This window comes from Triturus cristatus, chromosome 4_1 (assembly GCF_964204655.1).
Source record: "Triturus cristatus chromosome 4_1, aTriCri1.1, whole genome shotgun sequence".
NCBI classification, from domain to species: domain Eukaryota; kingdom Metazoa; phylum Chordata; class Amphibia; order Caudata; family Salamandridae; genus Triturus; species Triturus cristatus.
Genome location: NC_140585.1, coordinates 357,501,766 through 357,521,942, shown reverse-complemented (window position 1 = coordinate 357,521,942; position 20,177 = coordinate 357,501,766). Strand labels below are relative to the sequence as shown.

General features: G+C 46.8%; 1 protein-coding gene and 1 long non-coding RNA gene across 3 annotated transcripts in view; one reads left to right on the top strand and one right to left on the bottom strand.

Annotated features, from left to right (window-relative positions):
• Nucleotides 1-20,177, top strand: part of LOC146854942 (uncharacterized) — a 206,188-nt gene that overhangs the window by 165,052 nt on the left and 20,959 nt on the right. The window lies entirely within an intron of this gene.
• The window catches only part of ETFBKMT (electron transfer flavoprotein subunit beta lysine methyltransferase), a 164,689-nt gene that overhangs the window by 125,691 nt on the left and 18,821 nt on the right, over nucleotides 1-20,177 (bottom strand). Inside the window, exon 2 of one of the 2 annotated variants that reach the window (XR_014981255.1) lies at nucleotides 7,004-7,366. The exons of the other annotated variant lie outside the window; for it this stretch is intronic. The gene's annotated coding sequence lies outside the window, so the exon portion shown is untranslated. Of the gene's footprint in view, nucleotides 1-7,003; nucleotides 7,367-20,177 lie in introns of those variants that run through there. 2 annotated transcript variants of the gene reach the window in all.

Sequence of the window (20,177 nt, the reverse complement as noted above, 5' to 3'; positions counted from 1 at the left end):
AGAATTCGTTGCTGACCGCCTTGTCACGCTTCAGAACAGGATGGTATTATATATTATTCTTGCTGACCGTGGGGGCGTATGCAAATTGATCGGATCTAGCTGTTGCATTTATATTCCAGACAACCCTACAGTATACCAAGCCATCTCTAAACTACATAAGATCGCTGAGTCCGTTCACCAGGATGAAGGGAATTGGGCTCTGATGGGATGGTTTGGGGGACTACTGTCTACATGGGGATGGAAGATTCTTACCTTTGTCGGAGCGACTTTGGCTATTCTCTTCTCATGTTGCCTTTGCCTACAATGTGGTCCCGCTATATGCGGGCTCTGCGCCACCCTGTGTGTTCCACATCCTGTATCCCAGAAAGCAGAGAACACGAAGATAATGTTGCAACAACAGCTTGTAGATTTCATGGCTATTGAAGTTGATTCTGATTGACAACAGCCTCTGTGTTTTTGCCTGAGTAATGGCAAAAGGAGGGTCTGAGGAAATTTGATTACGGCTCCATCTTGCGTATTGACACCAATGTGATGTTGCCCTCACTCAGGCACCGACGACCTTCGTAGCGTTTCTTTTATACTCTGTACTGTAACATGTTAAACAACCTTTTCCTGTCTCTCTGAGCAAAGTACATTCTGAGACCCGGCTCGAAGCAACTAATTCCCGTGATAACCATCTATTGACCCTTGGTGATCCTTCTCTGCCTCTCCAATTGTTTTACGAATCACCACCTGCAACACGCAAACACGTCCTGTTGTAAATTAATTTAACTTAGGAATGCTCATGCCACCTGGCCTATAGGGTCAGGTAGAGAACACGACCCTAGGGAAGGAATTTCTATTACCTATTATCCTGTATCTTGCACAAAGAATGTTTGCTAGTGGATGATTTGTTTGTTTTTATTGCACATTGAGGGGGTTGTTGCTTTAGGGGATTCAAGCGCTATAAAAGACTGTGAGCCACGGATTGAAGGGGCAGTCTCCTGATAACCTACCACTGATGTACTTCTAGGACAACTGTACCTAGCTGCAGCTAATAAATTGAAGTTCCTATGCCAACAGAGTGTTCCGGGTCTCTGTACATTTGGAAGGCGAACTCAGAAGATTTCAGGCGTACCCTGCGCCGCCAGGCCTAATTCAGCCTGGTTCTTCAGCGGTACATCAGAAGGTATCCTCACAAGGAACATCGACAAGTTGCAGCCACCAATAGAGCATTGATACAGCACATGTTGATCCGTCACTGCCCTTGACTAGTCATCAAAGGTGCACCATACAAATAGCACCAGTGTCAAGTGACAAGCCAAGGAGACCAGACACCTTCCCTGCAAATGACGGGACTACCAGTGGGTAAATGGCACTTCAGTGTACTCAAGCTCTGCAGACCAGGTCAATCAGGAAGAGATTTGATGCTTGTGCTCGAACAATGCTTAAGATTTTCTCCAGTGAGACAACTCTTGTGCAGTGAAGGCCCACCTAATGTCAATGTACATACGAAAGATAAAAATGGCTGGTTATTGACTAGAATGATAAATGACACTATAAATGCTTTTGAGACAGAGACTGATGTCTAGAGTTTCTGGTTTCTGATTATAACTGTACTACATGGAATCTTTCAGAATCCGAAAATGCACTAGTGGTACTTGCAATAGGACACCAATAAGGAGAAAGCTGGCCTTTTTGGAACAGACAACACCATTCAGCCATGCTGCATTGCACCACAATGCCAACCAGGCCTGTAATTCAGTGTTTGTGGCCCTCAAGCAGTGTATTCTCCCTTTCCCGTACTACACAGTCTCCACTGGCCTGCACCATACCAAAAAAATACAGGATTCGGTCATGAAAAATTTGAGGCATGTAAAAGCGAATAAGCTATCCCCGTCTCTGCTCAATAAGTATCTGCAGTTGGGACAGAGTGAAAAGGTCATGAACATTCATGGCATAGCCATTCGCAGAGAGGCACTTCGATAGGCCAGCATCGAGGGGTGTAGAGTTGTGGCGAAAAGGCGCCAAGAGTGAGTGGTACCCAATGTGTTGTGGGTGTGTTGACTGCTAGATGATGATGATAATGATAATGATGGTGGTGTTGTAAGAAGCATTGTGCTGAGCAGGAGAAGACCCTATAAAATGAGGTGGTAGAAAGAGTCATGTAACAATGTAGTATCTGTACAGCCAGTGGGGAATACATCTGTGCACCCAAAACCTGTGGAGACGCTGGGGCGAAACCAGACAGAAAGAGCTCCTAGCAGGGAACTGTTTGCATGCTTATCAGACACATGCGCATCTGCTGTTTTGGGCCATTCTTATGTGCAAGAGCTGGGTGTGTAGCAGATTCTGTTTCTGGTACAGCTACCTCCATGGTAATGAAATGATATTGTGGCAGTCCGGGGTGGACTAACGGCTTCAGAAAGTAGAGCTGGTTTCAAACGTCTCAGCCAAGGGAACATGAAGAACAGCACTCTATGTACAAGGTAACTTTCTACTTTTGATCTTCGGTCATTTGTGATGCTACTCAGTGCACCTGTGTGAGTCTTCTTATCGGAGTCTACTTTGGAACAGGAGTCTCTGCAAGGCCAGACTGGCCATACGACGCATCGGGTGTTTCCCCGGAAGGCTGGAAGGGGGAGGGGTGTTTTGTTAGTGGGGGGCAGCTTTGTAGCAGTGCAGAGTTTCTTGTATAGTCAGAAGTTTTCGGCCAACAATAAGAGTCAAGTTCACGCTGGTGATTAACGTACCTGCTGGGGAAAGTTGGGAGTTTTGTCCAGTGGCAGTTGTGACTCATCTAGGGTAGCGCAGAAGGTTAATATGCCTGCTGCCAAGAAAGTATACCATACATATCATTGCATTTTATGTGCATAGCTCAGTGGGTTACTGCTTTTGTCACAGAGATTATTTTGTTACTGTGCAGTTCATAAATTTCAATCGTAATCTAGGACAATGAGCTATGAACTTCTATCAAAGAGCTGCATGCAAACTGCATGGTACAGTGGTACAGGTTAGAAAGTTATGGGTTTTTCCCAGTCTTTCATTATTCTTTAGTTGCTAAAAAAAAAGGTTTGTTTGGGTAGAATTAAAATAAACTCTAACCACTGTGTTGTGTTCCAAGTCCTGAGTTTGAGCTTCTCCAGACCACGCACTCTTATAAAGTGCCTGCCAGTATGATAGCATGTGTGAATCCTACACCTTGTCGTCTATGTAACATTTTCTATACACTGATTTACAATTAATTGTATGATTCATTGTCTGCGTGTGATGTAAAGTGCTCCCACGCCCTACATAGGCACAAGAGGTGTTATAAAACAAATAAAACACATGTGAGAGAGGGGCTATGGAGAAATGAGAGGCACTGTTGGAGGGTGATGGTGACAAAGATTGTGGTATCAGGGTGCACTGTAAGGTCATCATTTACTATGCGTTAAAAGCTAATCGCTATTGAATATATAAAGACAAATGTGCTGTAGGAGGCACAATTTTTTCCCAATATTGTAGGGGGAGCGGCAAGAGAACCCCTCCCGAAACCCCCCTTTGTAGTGGTTAGGCTCGCGCTCTGCACTTGGCGTGCACCGTACGGGGTCTGGTCTTTTTGCCAGGGCTCCTTTGGGTTCCCAGTCCGGCCCCGATTCTCTGTGGTGGATGGCCAGTCTTCCTCGGTGAGCGTCTGAATGAGCAATTGACATGCACTGATGCACTCTCTAATTTCCGATGCTTTTAGGGATTTGTCTAACTTTAACCTCAAGGCTGGCACGGAGGTATTTCACTGAAGTGGCAATTACACAGAATGTAAACTTTCGAAATATTTATAATCGGACATGCGTTAAATCCGAAATCCATTTCATGGTGTCTAGCATCCTCTAGTGGCTAAGTTTATACCAAGCAGAAAAACTAGTTTCGTCTTGACGGAGTAGCATGCAATTATTTATGTATTTTTTAAAATATTTCACATATTTTTGAATTTTAAAATGTTTTAACCATAACGAGACAACAGTCTCTCGTGTATACACTTAATTTTAGACGGAAGGATACACACCCAAACGGCAAATGGTATTAGGCCAGAGGCTGGCGATTTTGTGTTAAACAACCAAAATCGGCAGACCCAAACCCCACTGTATTTATTACTGGAAACAACGGGTCTTATTAGACAGCTGCACTTTCCAATCCAAGAACAAGACTGCAGCTACAAAAGTAAAGAGACACGAGGGAAACGTATTTTGGCACCAACCAATGTTAATATGGGGGGGGGGGGGTGTATAGAATGTTACACGGATGCAATTCAGTGGGCCATTGCCTACCCTGATGCAAGAACAAGTACATCCAAGAAACTGCGGCACATACTTAGGCAGAAATGTACCAGTGTCATATTTTCCTTTCACAATGTAGCCACAGCGGATGTAAAGGCGGGGGGGTATGCACTGCCCGGTCAGAGGAATTTCTACGGTAGAATATATATGTTAGGCCACCCCAATGTAAAGCCCAACTATTACATTTCACAGTTCGGAGGTATTTACATATATACATCTGACCCGAGGTCTGGTGCATTGTTGGAGATGGTTATAGGTCTCAGTGTTGGAATTTAAGAGGGGGCCTGTTGTAAATAGATCTCAGGACACTTCCAGTTAGTTACATGTAGATTTATTGTAGGACACAGCTGAGTGCACACCTCAGCAGCTGACCAGACCATCAACTGACAAGAGTGGAACCCTCAAACAGTACAAGATAGAATGCACACAGGTAAACTGGACACGCTGATCAGTCACTGCAGGGTAATAAGTCTCACCCCCTTTTTAAGGTGTTGTCGTGTTTCTTTCCGCTTGTACTCTTGCTTTGTTCAAAAGACTGTGAATAGCTATATGACGTCCTACTTTCTCTAGGTTTGGTACCAGGGGTGTACGTTGTAGGATGATGACTCTTGGAAATTTCCGTGCACCCTGTATAGTTACAAAGTTGAGTAACAATGAAGTTCCCATCAGCTGTTTGTAGTCCTGCCTTATCTAGGGGTTGGTATTGGTTCTGGGACTTTTATCCCCTAATGGTACTGAAGAAACAATTGTATCTTTCTTGTTCTGGGGACCTCTCGGTCACAGTTCTCAGTCATAATTCTAGGTTCTCTGTAGTGGTTCTGGGACCTCAGTTCTTGTGGGAGTATCTTTGTCTCTTCCTGGTTCCAGAGGAACCTTTGTCCCCTTCTGGTTGTAGGAACACCTTCCTGGTTCTGCAGGAACCTTTGTCTCCTCCTGATTGTGGGAACCCTCTTGATTGTGGGAATCTCTTTGTTACGATTCTCGGTCGTGGTTCTGGTTCCGGGACGACCTTTGTCCCCTTGTGATTCTGGGACGACCTTGGTCCTCTCCTGGTTGTGAAGATCTCTTCGTCACGACTCTCCAACGTGATTCTGGGACCTTTGTCCACTGTTGGTTCTGGACCCCTTTCTCTGGTTCTGGGCCTCTCCGTCACGATTCTCCATCGTGGTTCTGAGAACCCCTCCGTCACGATTCTCTGACGTTGTTCTGGGGCCGTTGTCCCCTCCTGGTTCTGGGACGCTTGTCCTGGTTCTGAGAACCTCTCTGTCACGATTCTTTGTCGTGGGAACAGTTCTGGGAACCGCTGTGTCAGGATTAGGGATCGTGGTACTTGAACCTTTGTCCTGGCTCTTCTGGGAACCGCTCTATCACAAATCTGTGGACTATCTGTCACAGTACTGTGGGCTATAAGACCCGGTTCTGGGAACCTCTGTGTCACGATTTTCTGTCGTGGTACTGGAACTTTGTCCTGGTTCTGGGAACCGCTCCGTCACAAAACTGTGTTGTGTTTTGGAACTCTTGTCCTCTTCTGGTTCTAAGACCTTTGTCCCCTTCCAGTCCTGGGACCTCCTTTGTCCTCTTCCGGTACTGGTTGTGAGACTTTTGTCCCCTTGCGGTCCTGGGACCATCTTTGTCCTCTCCCGGTACTGCTTCTGAGAGCCTGGTCTACTCCTTATTGTGAGACGACCTTTGTCCCCTTCTGATTCTGGGGCCTTTGTCCCCTTCTGGTCCTGGAACCTCCTTTGACCTCTCCAGGTACTAGTTCTGAGACCTTTGTCTTCTGGTTCTGGGACTATAGTCTCCTTTCTGATTATTTTATTTTCTCGTTGTTACGGACTAGCTTCTAGCTGTAGGACAAATGTCCCTGGTTTGGGTACAGTAGCCCGCTTTTGGGCTCACTGTCAAGCAGTTGGACTCATTGCCCAGTTCTTGGGCTCTCTGTGTCGATGCGCTACTTGTTATGGGATGTTCATCTTTGTTCAGGGTCCTCTGACCCGCTTCTAGTTCTTGACACTTCTGATTGTGTATTTTCTGTCTCAAACCTTAGACTCAAAGTCCCGTTTCTACTTCTGTTCCACAAACTTTCAAAATCATGTTAACTTGACCACTGTTCCTTTTCTACGGTGTTATACTCTCTAGGTTCTAGGTTCACAGGGTTAACTGTACCAGGGAGTAATTTTGAGTTGTAGTTGTAAGTGACGTGCTAGTAATGGTGATGGGCTTTGATGGTGGAAGTGTCTGCATCACATTATATTTAATCAGGTAGTACTAGACGGCATAGGCATTATGGCAAAATAAAACTGTTGCCTACACAAATCAATCAACATCAGCTGGAATAACAGGTTATATACTCCCTTTGGTGCTTTATTAATGCATCAACCTCTTCACAAATACATTTTTGAAAGTTACTATCAGTGCAGTAGAAGGTTTTATTATTTCTAAATTATTTCTCTCACTTCACTGCCTTAGTTTTAATCTGGATTTCAAATGCAGAACAATAGAGCAATGCAGCAGTAGGTTTTATTATTTTCAAGTATTACTTTCATGTCACTCGTTCTGCCTGCCTTTGAAATGAAATCCATATTGTGAAACGCAATCACAAAAAATACTTTGAAAATCCACCAGGTGGCACTCTCGTAAAAGAATTCCAAATTTGCGAACATACGTGACAAGAATTTTCAATTCTATTAAGGACAAGGAGGCGAGGATTATGCTTTCTCATTTCTTTATTAGAAATGCTCAGCAGCCAATAAAAACACAGTAGATAAAGAGAAAAACTACAGTACCCATAAACACCAGGATATCACGTGACCAACCATAGAGACCATAGTATAAAAGGTCATGTAGAAAGTATCATATCCTCTTTCTTTGTTGAGGAAAAAAACCAGTTAAATTAAAACAGGAAGTCCAAGAACAACGTTGAACATCAGGGATAGAAAAGACCATCAGCAGCAGCAGAAGTCCACATTGAAGAACACAGGACTCGGTGGCAGTAGAACCTCGGAAACAGAAGAGCATCGAAAGCAGGATAAGCCAGATGGAACAGCAACACCGTTACTTCGGGTCAGAACCTGAAAAGATACAGACTGCCATAATACACATCCAATACATATAGTATGAAATCACAATAGGGGGGGGTTAGAGAAATAATGAATTACACTAAACATAATGCATATGTAAAAAGCAACAGTATAAATGCATAACATGTGCAGAAAACAATAACAACGGGTGGGATAATCCTCGCCTCCTTATCCTTAATAGAATTGAAAATTCTTGTCATGTATGTTCGCAAATTCTGAATTCTATGTCAGGACAGGAGGCTCCGATTATGCTTGTTCAAAGCTTATCCACCACCACTGAAGCAATATGATCAATTGGCTTGTAATAAAAGGTTTTGAACACAGAATCAGAAGACCAATCTGCAGCCTTCATGATGTCAAACAAAGTAACACCCATCGAGAATGCCTTAGAAGCCATAGCCCCACGTGCCAAATGAGCACCAAAAATGGAAACATCAATGCCGGCTTCAGACATGAGCCATCTAACCCAGCGAGCCAAAGTAGCTGGGGTAACAGGGCGAAAAGGCTTCTGCAAAGCAATCAACAGTTGACCATGCATATCTGAACGTAAAGGAGCAGTACATACCTCATAATCCTTGACGCATTGGACAACGCAAAGGTTGGGATGATTAGGAAAGGAAGGATAGGTAATCGAGGAAGTATTCATTTTGGTACATTTGGAAAGACGAAATGTGACACCCTCAGGTGTAAAACTGCGGCCTGCCAAGTCCAAAGCACGAACATCAGACACCCGTTTGCAAGAAACCAGGCATAACAACATGGTCAGTTTGGCTGATAGTTGTTTACGGGAAAGCAAAGAATTGGAAGGCCAGGCTTCCAAGAACCTCAAAACAATGGATACATCCCATAAAGACACGTACTTAGGACATGGGGGTGTCGCTAGACGGATACCCTTAAGCAATTTGGTAATCAAAGGATGCTCACCCGCGGGTTTACCAGCAATAGGAACGTGGCCTGCCGAAATGGCGGAACGGAAATTATTAACCGTCCGATAAGCCAAACCGGAGGAAGCAAGAGACGCTAAAAAAATAATGATCAGAGATACATCCGCTGCAGCGGGATCAGTTTCCCGTTGAACACACCAAGCACACCATCGCTTCCAGGAGCCTGAGTAGCGTTTATGAGTGTTGGGTGCCCAAGATCCACTGATAAACTTGAAAGCGTCTCGTGAAAGGCCTGGGACCGTCCAACGATCCCCGAAAGTCGCCATGCCAGAAGAAGGAGAGAGCCTGACTGGATCAGGGGATGCGGATTGCCGAGAGGGTCCAGCAAGAGATTCCACTTCTGGGGAAGAAGGAGCGGCACTGCACAACACATTTCCAGGAGAACTGGGAACCAAGCTTGAGCCCTCCACAGAGGAGCAATCAGAATCAGTTCCGACTGATAACGCTTTGTGCAAGCCAGGACTCTGGGAATAATCATGAACGGGGGAAAGGCGTAGCACAGAAGGGGAGGCCAGATTTGTAGAAATGCGTCCATGGCCAGGGCTTTCGGATCCGGCCACCAGCTGAAGAACCGAGGAAGCTGAGTGTTGAGGCGAGAAGCAAATCGATGTGACACTGGCCCCAAAACCGACGAAGAGAACGGAATATGCGAGGGTGAAGCCTCCAATCGCTGAAATCCCGAAGGTGACGCAAATTCCAGTCCAACTCCCTCTTGATGTAGCGAATCTTCTGATTGGGTAAAAGAAGCTGACAGGTCAGAGAATTGACCTGGAAACCTAGAAAGTCTATCACTTAAGATGGGGTGAAAACAGATTTCTGAGGATTCACCAGAAATCTCAGAGATTGTAACAGGTCGATCGCATTCCAGATGTGAAATCAACTTGCGTAGACAATCTGCCATGATCAGAATGTCGTCCAAGTATACAATCATGCGGACACCCCGAGCGCGCAAGCATTCCACGACGGCCTTCAGAAGCTTTGTGAAGCACCAGGGAGCTGACGAGAGGCCGAACAGGAGAACCTTGTATTCGAACCAGTCCCCCTGCCATTGGAACTGAAAAAACCGACGATGGGGCCTGAATATTGGAATCGACAAATACGCATCTTTGAGATCTAGGCGAACCATCCAATCCCCTTCCCGGAGAAGATCTCTCAACAGATGGATCCCTTCCATTTTGAAATGGCGGTAAACTACCCCGCCGTTGAACTCCTTTAGATTGAGAACCAAACGGGATCCGCCCCCTCGTTTCTGAACCAGAAACACCGTGCTCACAAAACCTCTTGGATGACGGATAGTCCGAAGGATTCCCCCTTTTGCGAGAAGGAATTCTATTTCTGCTGAAATGAACTCCTGATCCTGAAGGGAGAAAAACAAGGGGTTGGAGGGAGGATTTGAGGCTGGGGCTGGTCAAACTCTATCTTGTAACCCTGAACCGTTTCCAGCACCCAAGCATCGTTGGAGATTAGACGCCAATTGTGGAGAAAAAATTGGATCCTGCCCCCCAAAACCACCTCGGAAGCTGGAATTAACCTCACCTGAAGTGTTGGAGTCCTGGTGACCTCCTTGGTGTCCACCGAAGTGACCTTTCCTAAACTATCCTCTCCCTTTGCGAGATGGATAGAAACTGGAACAAGTGGTGAATCCGGAGTCCTGATCACCCCCTCTGTGGGACTGGAATCCTCTCTGGGAATTCTGCTGAGACCCACGGCCGAACTAGTGCCCCCTATGTCGTCCGGCCTTGGCAAAAACCGTCCGAAACGCTCGCCGCAGCGAGGCTTGAGCCTTGTCAAGGCCACTGAAAGTGGCCACAAAGTGCGTAAGCTCCTTCAGGAACGGCTGACCAAATAACTGTCCTTGAGCCAAGGGGCCGTACTCGGAAGATGAGAGCTCCGCCAGCTTTGGATCGAGTTTGAGAAGAATGGAACGGCGTCGTTCACAAGAAATTGCGCAGTTGGCATTGCCCAACTGGCAAATAGCCCTCTGGGACCATTCAATGAGCTCATCAGGATCAACAAGGGCTGAAGACTCCTTGGCGAGAACACCAAGATCCAAGATTTTAGTAAGCGGGCCCAATAAGTCTAACAATTTGTCTTGGCAGGTATGCCAGGACCTGTCAAGACCCTTCTTGGGGTCTTTGGCGTACTTTTTGAGATATGTGACCATCGTAGGATCCACTTCTGGGGTTTCGGCCAAATGGTCAGCCAAATCAGGTCGTGGACACTCGGATCTCAGGCGGGCCCTGACATCCTTTTCAAAAGGTTGGCGAATATGAGCTTGTACATATTCCGCCACTGCAGGAGATGGCAACCAAGAAGAAGAGTTTGCATGAACAATATCAGAGGGTTCAAAAGTGAGTATAGGGGGATGTGAGGGAGCGTCCACGAAGTGGTCCTTACGAGCCTTTTTCCGTGGAGGAGGGTCAAGTTCAGAGGAAGTGGAGGAATGAGTGTCATCAGCATCCGTATCAGGGAAGGCGGAAAACGAGGTCCCAGCCGTCGCCTTAGGAGTAGACCTGTCTGAAGACAAACTTTTGGCCAACTTTTGAAAATCAAATTTGTGTGGATTTACAGGAGGCACGAGCAGCCGGCAACCAGCCCCGTTGTTGAGCATAGAGAGACAAATGACGTTTTAAGGGGTTAATGGCACCAACAAGCGCCTTATTAACCGACTGTTGTACTCCCTGATCCAAAGCCTCCACCAAATCCTGCTCCAGAGAGCCAGAGGCATCATCGTCATAGTAATAGTCATCTTCATAATAATAATCCTCCATTATGACACAGATGTGAAGCAAGGTATAATGCCCACAGAGATGACAATAATTAATAATGGCCAAAGGCACAATGCAGGGGGAGTGAAAAAAAACCCACAGCAAGCCAAAAAATGCAGGTAGAAACCTGAACACACTGCAAGAATTAAACGTGGAGGGAGGGCCTTTGATGGATTGTACAGCCCAAAGATATAATATTGCAAATGGGCGTATTTGGGGCAAAATACACAGGCTGTGGGCAATGGGCGCTAAATGCGACCTTCTTCTGACGAAAAATCGTCCGTTTTTGACAAAATATGGCTGCCACGCATGCGCGGTAACGGCCGCCCGGTATTGAATAGAAACGGAGCGCTCGCAGGCAAAGCGCGAGCCTCCAAGCCCCTCTCTCCCTCTCCACAATAATAAATAGAGACGCGGGCGCGAAGCGCCCGGCTCAGGGAAGGTGAAACCTTACGCTCCCCGCAGAACGAAAGCGGCGAGCGGAAGAGCCGATAAACACGTTACGGGAACCATGGAAACCGGATAACAACAGCGTGGCAACGCGTGGATATGAAGCGCCAGCGGAGCATTAAACAGGCACAAAAATTCACTATCAGAACAAAGCAATTCATTCAGTAACAAATAAAGAAAATACACTTAACTGGCTGCGGAGCAGCAAACAAAGAGGATATGATACTTTCTACATGACCTTTTATACTATGGTCTCTATGATTGGTCACGTGATACACTGGTGTTTATGGGTACTGTAGTTTTTCTCTTTATCTACTGTGTTTTTATTGGCTGCTGAGCATTTCTAATAAAGAAATGAGAAAGCATAATCGGAGCCTCCTGTCCTGACATAGAATTAATAGCCTTAACATCGACTCGTTTGTGCTTCCCTGTAATGCTTTGAGATATGACTAGTCTATGTAGTCAAAGGGCATTTCAAAGCGCAGCATGACGGAAACTGCTGATGGGTGAGATTTCTGCGAGTGTCTTCTTTTAACCAAAACACACGCGCTTAACATCGGAACTGCCAGCGCTTTGATATTCCCTATAGTTCATAAAGCTGAATGTGTTCTATCACCCTCAATGAGGTAATGACTGCTGAAACACGCTTCGGGTGACATACGATGAACATTGTCTTCACGCCGGGAAGCGGGCAATGTCGCGTTGTGGCCCCGTAACTCTCGTTACCATGGGAAACGAAAAAAACCACATTCAGGGCAGAAAGTTGCAAAATGGCTTCCTGACGTTGCGACGTGATGTTTCACTTTGTGCGACATTGCACAATGACGCGTGCTATGGAGGTCAACACGGAGCTCCCTGGCAACGAGGAAAACTTCCTCGAGACTCTGCTCCCTAGCAACGCAGGAATGGCGCATGCGGTTTAGAGCACGCACAGCTTGAAACTGACTCACAGTTATGGAGAGTGACAACAGATCTGCCTCCGACGAATTTCTCCGGATTTCTCCACTTTTGCCCCATCGGAAATTTGGACCACAGGATGACAGCAGCTAGGCATAGGAGCGTGAGTTACTGGTTTCTTTCTTCTTCTAATTTCCCCGTTTCTGGCAGCAATAAATGTATGACCTGTGCCATCAATTGGTTTCTTTCGTTTATCTTGTTCCGACTGCAACTGGAGAATACTTGCAGTAGGTTTCTTTGAATTACAATTTCTTTTCACCTTGCTGCAGTTGAGTGGCGCGCAGTCTTGGGTTCTTGGTGTGAGGTGCTGACAGGGATCAGTTATTGACTCACGGTTGGGGAAGGTAGACTTTTCTTTCCTTGGTTTCGTTTCTTTTGACTTTACCCTCGTTTATCCGGTTTCTTGTTTCTTTTGATCACGTTACTGGCAGCAGATAGGTGGACCGCAGTGGGTTCTTTTTGCGAGGTGCTGCTCAGGCGTGTTTGATGGTTTCCTCTCTGGTCTGGTCAGCTAAATCGTCGCCAAATTGTTGTAAATAGATCTCAGGACACTTCCAGTTAGTTCCATGTAGATTTATTGTAGGGCACAGCTGAGTGCACACCTTGCCAGCTGATCAGACCATCAACTGACAAGAGTGAAACCCTCAAACAGTACAAGAAAGAATGCACACAGGTATTCTGGGGGGCTGGGAAATAGGGAACACAAAGGAAGGTCTAATTACCACAAGTGGCCATCTTGTGAGAAGCACAAGTATACTATACATCTTCCTCCTTTACAGGGAAAAGAAAATAAGGAAACAGAATACAAAAGAAAGCCTAAAACATGGGAAACAACAACAATACGACATGAAGGAGGTTAGCGACCTCTTGGACTTTAAGGTCACGAAGGCAAAGAATCGTTTAGAGGTCGAGGGTGAAGAGAGAAGCAGGACCAAAGCAACCGAAAGTCATCACTATCACCTACTCCCCTTCAACGGACAAAACAGGGAGAGACAGTCACAGTCAATCTGACTTGGTCCAACCCTGACTTGTGCTGCCAATCGTAGATAAATTACTGAACAGTTGCCTCCATGCTTCAAATTAGAAGTTTCAAGTACAGACACCATCGTTGACCCAGCATGTTTCATCTTTAGCCGGTTTCTGGGCGTTGCAGGACCCTTAGTTCCGATCCTGGTTCTCTTTCCCTGGTTCAAAAACTGTGTCACAGTTTTTTTTTTTTTTTTTTTGGGGGGCTTTTTGTCTCAGTGCTACAGAGTTGGCTTGAACAACATTTCCCTCAGCTTTGATGGAGTGTTCATCGAGGACCTTTATGTGTGCTGAAAGTGTTTTCTTTGGAAGATAGATCATTGTCCTGCCAAACATTAGTAAATGTTGGATAAGAAGAGCGGCACTGGATGAGGTCCTGGAGATTGCATGATTTTTCTTTGACACCTTCATCCACTAGGGAATTGTGGATCCGTGAAGGCTTTGGTTGGGTGAGTTCCTATTCTCAGCTTCCAAAGCATGAACATGTGTCCCTGAGCAAAATTTTCCCATAACAACAGCGATGCTGCTATGGATTCCACATATTTGCAACAACTGGATTCTTTCCAGCAACTGTGTAATTGCCCGATGAACAAGCTTATACCGTTCCTTTTTTTGCACACCTTGCAAGCTGACCAGACCATCAACTGACAAGAGTGGAACCCTCAAACAGTACAAGATAGAATGCACACAGGTATTCTGGGAGGCTGGGAAATAGGGAACACAAAGGAAGGTCTAATTACCACAAGTGGCCATCTTGTGAGAAGCACAAGTATACTACACGGCCGTAAGGCAGGATTGGCGCAGACCAACTGAGCTCTCCGTGGGTATCCGTAATGCGGCAGCAGGATGGTGCACACTTGGAAAGGAGTGAGTTTCTACACAGGGTCGGATTGGTAAAGCGGGCAGTCGGACACTGGTGCCTCATGGTCATCTGCGGGCCGGTTGTTCAGAGCCCATGTAAACCGGCCCACGGAGACTTACTGTTTTTCCCGTTCCTGGCAGACCACTGCGAAGTGTCGGTAGTATCATTGGCACTCCCCTGTCAAACTTACTGAGGCTGGGGGACAAGTGTTATTCTGACCCTAAGGGCATTCTCACCTCGGCCCCTACGGCCGGCCTGGCCCAGAAGCAGAGGGAATGATACTGGGCAGAAGGAGATGCAAGGAGGCGGGCAGAAGGAGATGCAAGGAGGCGGGCAGAAGGAGATGCAAGGAGGCGAGCAGAAGGAGATGCAAGGAGGCGAGCAGAAGGAGATGCAAGGAGGCGAGCAGAAGGAGATGCAAGGAGGCGAGCAGAAGGAGATGCAAGGAGGCGAGCAGCAGGAGATGCAAGCAGGCTGGCAGAGGGAGATGCAAGGAGGCGGGCAGAGGGAGATGCAAGGAGGCGGGCAGAGGGAGATGCAAGGAGGCGGGCAGAGGGAGATGCAAGGAGGCGGGCAGAGGGAGATGCAAGGAGGCGGGCAGAGGGAGATGCAAGGAGGCGGGCAGAGGGAGATGCAAGGAGGGGGGCAGAAGGAGATACAAGGAGGCGAGCAGAGGGAGATACAAGGAGGCGAGCAGAGGGAGATACAAGGAGGCGAGCAGAGGGAGATACAAGGAGGGGGCAGAAGGAGATACAAGGAGGCGAGCAGAGGGAGATACAAGGAGGCGAGCAGAGGGAGATAGAAGGAGGAGGGCAGAAGGAGATACAAGGAGGCGAGCAGAGGGAGATACAAGGAGGCGGGCAGAGGGAGCTGGTATTGGGGGGCAGGGGTACGGGGGGGTGCTGACTAAAGACTGATAGGGCCAAGTAAAAGGAGCTGAGCATGCTGGCAATAGGAGGAATGCTAGTTAAGGAAGGGGTAGTACATGGTAGTTTGTAATGAGAGTGGAGCATGCACAGAAGCCGACGAGTAGGGTTAATTGCTGGGTGAAGTGGGAATACATGAAAGTAGGCGTGAACACCTACATTCAAGTCAGTCAAAACCGAAATCCAAAACAAAAACTAAATTGGCTTCCGGTAAGTCAAATTCAAAGCTCGTTGTAAAGCCTTTACGGCTCTACACAATACAGGTCCGTCCCACCTTAGGCAGGGTTTTAAATGGTACGAACACAGCAGAACGCTTTGCTCTTTGGGCTCTTCAAACTCTTGTTGTTCCCAAATTCAAGAGCACTCTCTGGGGAGGCAGGAGTCTCATCACCTGCACATCCAAGGCTTGGAACTCGCTACCTCATCCTATGCATTCTGCCTTCAACCTGCTCATCTTTACAAAATAATTTAAAACGTGGCTTTTTAATATCTAGGCCCAGGCCACTTTTTTTTTTTCAACAGAGTTTTGTATAGCGCAAACTTGACCCGAAGGTATCGGGTATCAGAGTGCTTTAAATAGCACCAGTTGCGTTACACGAGGACACGTATATTTTTTTGTTAGGCACAGGGAGATTACGTAATTTGCCCAGAATCACAGGATGTTACTCGTCATCGCCGAGACACGAACCCCAGTTCCCCAGATTTGAGGTTGACAACTCCTCACCCCCAACTCCTCTCTCCACTTTCCTGTCCAAACCTCTGACCTAGCGCCAGGACACCTTCGGGTAAACGAGCGCTACAAATTCATTTATCATAACATAACCAGTGGATTTCTATGGCCCAGCCACAGGAATACATAGGGACATAGAGTTACCCAAATCACCTCTATCTGTACAGTGTCTGGCATAAATGTCAATCTCCATGGTTTGGAAGGGTGGCTTGGCTTGGTAGCGGCAGGTCACCTTTATGAGCTGGGCAATCTTTAAGTTCAAACCTCTGGTAAACAAACAGTGCTCTCCTGGTCTCTCTGCTGATATACATTTATCAAAATTCTAGAGCAAAGTGTGAGTTTTTTAGACCCAGCAGCAGTGCAGCTTAGGTCCTCGTGTTGGCGAAACGGTAAAAGCAGCAGCAAGATGACGGTCAGAGCGCTCCATTTAAAGGGGGGTGAGGGGCTCTGATTCATATCAGACCAATACAATTTAGAAAGAGAGGAAAAGGGAGGTGTCAGACATGCTGCTGACCAATCAGTCATCAAGATACCAAGAGAGGGTAGGAGGAGGGCCTTTCTAGCCATATATATCCACTCCTCTCCAGAGCGGAGATGGACGCTGTCTCGATGCATTTACCATCTTCATTTAAGCAAGTGAGGACAAGGGGACAAAGGGAGGAGCACGGGTAGGACAACAAGGGAGGGAGGGACACACAAGAGGTAAATCGTAAATTGATGCCTGTAACTAGAGATATACTGGAGTTCCACTGAGGCTGGCATGAGGGGTGTTTAATGGTAAAGGGAGCGTTGCACATGAAGCAGGAACTAGGAGATCCGTGCCCATGTGTGGCAGCGTTTTTAAGGAGTCTGAGATCCTCTCCCAGTCCTTCTCTCGCACAGTCACCCTCCCCTGAGCACCTTCATTATTTCCGTCCGTTTAACACTTCTTTCTCCTTCATTCCCCGATCTAGTCATATCTTTTACTTTCCTTCTATCTCACTATTCCTTACCCTTGTCATTAGTTTTCCGCCACTCCATTTTCCTCCACCTTTCCTCTTCACACTCTCAGTCCTGTTCTTTTGCTTCCACCCTTCTGTCTCCTCTCCCCTTCCATTATAAGTTGTCCCCTATCAGCTTTAATGCAACTCATCCTTTCCTGCTGTTGAAATCTGTTCATGTAATCCTTAATTAAGACAAAGAGATGCAAACGACCAATGCCACAACGCAAATTAAAAATGGACCCTGAAAACTGCTAACACCTGATTAGGACACATTCAGATATCTGGACAACTGTCTTATGATTGGACAGAGACATAGTGTGTCTATTACATGTTTGTAGTGGAGCAGGTACTTTGTAGCACAAAGAAATAAAAGTTCACACAAAGTTTTAGTTAATCTTAAATATTGTGGTATAAATGTCCTGTTCTTTGTTATTACTTATATTTCCAAAAATAATGTGTTTTAAAAGTCAATTTTGTTACATGCATTCTTTAATTTATCTAACTGTACACTAATAACTCATTCAACGCTTCCCCATCATGGAACCCTTAAAACCCCAAACTACCCCTCAATGTTCCCCTTCCCTGAACCCTAAAAACCACTTACAGCCGCTTAATAAAACCCTTCCCGACCCCCAAAAACCTCTTCCGACTCATTTACACACCATTCGTTGCACCATAAAACACTCTACTAACCCTTAAAGCTAACATTCCCTGAATCAGGGAAAAAAAATCTTCCTGTCTCTTAAGGATATACTTCACGGAACAAAAAATGTTTTCCCTAAACCCTACAAAAACTCCTAATATCGCTTCACAATACCCACCTTGAACCTAAAACCCCCTTGGTACTCTTTTATGCTACCTGTCCCTGAACCCTAAAACCCCGAAAGACCCAAAATGCTACCTGTGATAAGTTGGCCTGGTATATGCTGTCCACTAGTTATAGTGGGCACCTTGCACCAGTCCAAACAACCCTTATTGATGATTAGGTTTAAGACAACCTTTATTGAAAGCTATCCTAGTGGTAGCTATGGAGAGCAGCCTTCAGTCTAAGTCTTGAAGGAGTGTAAAGCAGCTTGATTTACCAGATTATAACCTATTGAATAACTAAATGAAAGGAGAACCACACAAGGAATATATAAAATATATTTATTTATTTCTAAACACTAACCTCTTTATGAGATTAGAGAGCAAGGCACACAATAATACAGTTCTAAAGCGACAGTAAATAGCACAATATACAATGGGCCCCAGGGGGAGACCAAACCATATATTAAGAAAGTGGACGACTTGACTAGACAGTGCCTAGAGCACGTAGATTCACTGGGACCCCAAGGAGCCACCCAAGGTAGTGACACAGGAGACCCACGGGGGACGCGTGTAGTGTGAGAACACAGCCGCGAGCTCCGTATAATCCTATGGGAAAGTCGCGGTTGAAATTTTAGAGTTTAAGGACACTTAGGAGAGGACTTGGAGCAAACCCTTTCGGACTTAGAAGGTTCTAAGGCCAGCACCCACGTGAGCACCGGAGTACTCGTGTTACCTAACCCAGGGAAGCCAGGCGCATAGGTGTCAAATGGTGTCGGGAACCTTGGAGGTCGTCAATAGAGAGTTGCTGCAAAGTGCAGCTGCCGTGGAAAGCAAAAGTGTTCGGTGTGATTCAAGCCTGGATTGAAGATGTGAAGAACCTGAAAGCAGAGGGGACAGAGTCTGGGTCACTTGCCAGTGACCAGGAGCACGATAGCCAAATGCCCACCTATGTTGGCTGTTTCAGGTGAGATGAGGTGAAGCTGGACTCCACTGCCACGGAGACCAGGAGGCGTCGACGACGGCAACAGTCTGCAGACGAGCTGTCCCACGAAGGATGTCGAGTGCTGGGGGGGGTCGGTGTCTAGATTGGAGACCAACAAGCCTTGGCAACGGCAACCCACTCGGTGAGAGTAAAATAGCTTTGGTGTGGACCAGCAAGGTCCTGTGGACTCCCCAAGTGATGGAGAGTCAGGGCACGTCTGGAGCAACCAGGAAAGCCCGTTGAAAGTAAAAGTACCCTTCTCAGGGACCCACAAGTCGACGGACAAGGGATCGCGAAGGGACCTCGAGACGAATCACTAAATACCAACCCACGGGTCACTCGAGGAGTGTAGGCCAGTAATCTTTGGTGGAATCACTGCTCAGGGTCTGGACTACAAGTAGCCCAAAGCACAGTCTCAGGGATCTCCAAGAAGCATATGCTGCTGCAAATGTGCACAGTGTCCAGGGGGTTGGGTTGCACGGTCCCCACGAGGGCTTTGGATCTCAGGGTTGCTGAGAGCACAATCGGCCTTGGGGGAAGCTTGGAAACCAACCTCCTGTGTTGCAAAGTCTTCGGAGCCCTGCAGGAGCTGCGTAGTTGCTAACTGGACAGCTGCGTATTTCGTGCCTGCCTTGCAGGGGGAGTAACTCCTTTACTCCAAGGGAGATTCTTCAGACGTTGTGTAGATAGTAGAAGTTCTGGGATTCTGTAGCAGAGTTTCGTCCAGGTAAATCTAAAGTCCTGTAGTCAGGAGTTCCTACTTTATACCCAAGGAAGGGGTGGGACAAACTCTGGGGACCCACCTATGGGAGGGTCAGGACAGAGGGGTGGCTACACCCATGTCCTTTGTCCAGCTTCACGCCAATGCAGGGGCTGAGTGCACCTGCAACCGGTTTGAGGTTGACTATGCACAGGGACACCAAATGTGCCCCCAGTGCAAACATCAAAGCACTCTTGGAGTACACCCACCCAGCCCCAATACACTAAAGCCTGTCTGGGAGGTGGTCACACCTTCCTGTGACAGGAAACCTATTGTCCAGGCCTCCTCTGCCGGAGTTTCGTCCAGCAGCAGGAGGGCAGACTGGTGTCTGTGGCTGGCAGCATCCATTTTGTGATGCCAGGGTCTGTGAAGCTGCTACCGGGTGAAGTCATGGTTCTCCCTTTAGTAGGGTGGAATCATACCTCCCCCGCCAGTTACTGGCAGGGAGGTATGATTCCAAGGTGTTTGACACCAAACACGACATGTTTCCATACAGCCATTCCAAAGTTAGCATTTACCGCGAGGTTATAATGCACTTAGGAGTATATGGTATGGCTGCATCACAGACAACCCTGGAGAATAGATTCCGAATGCTGCAGAGGGGCTC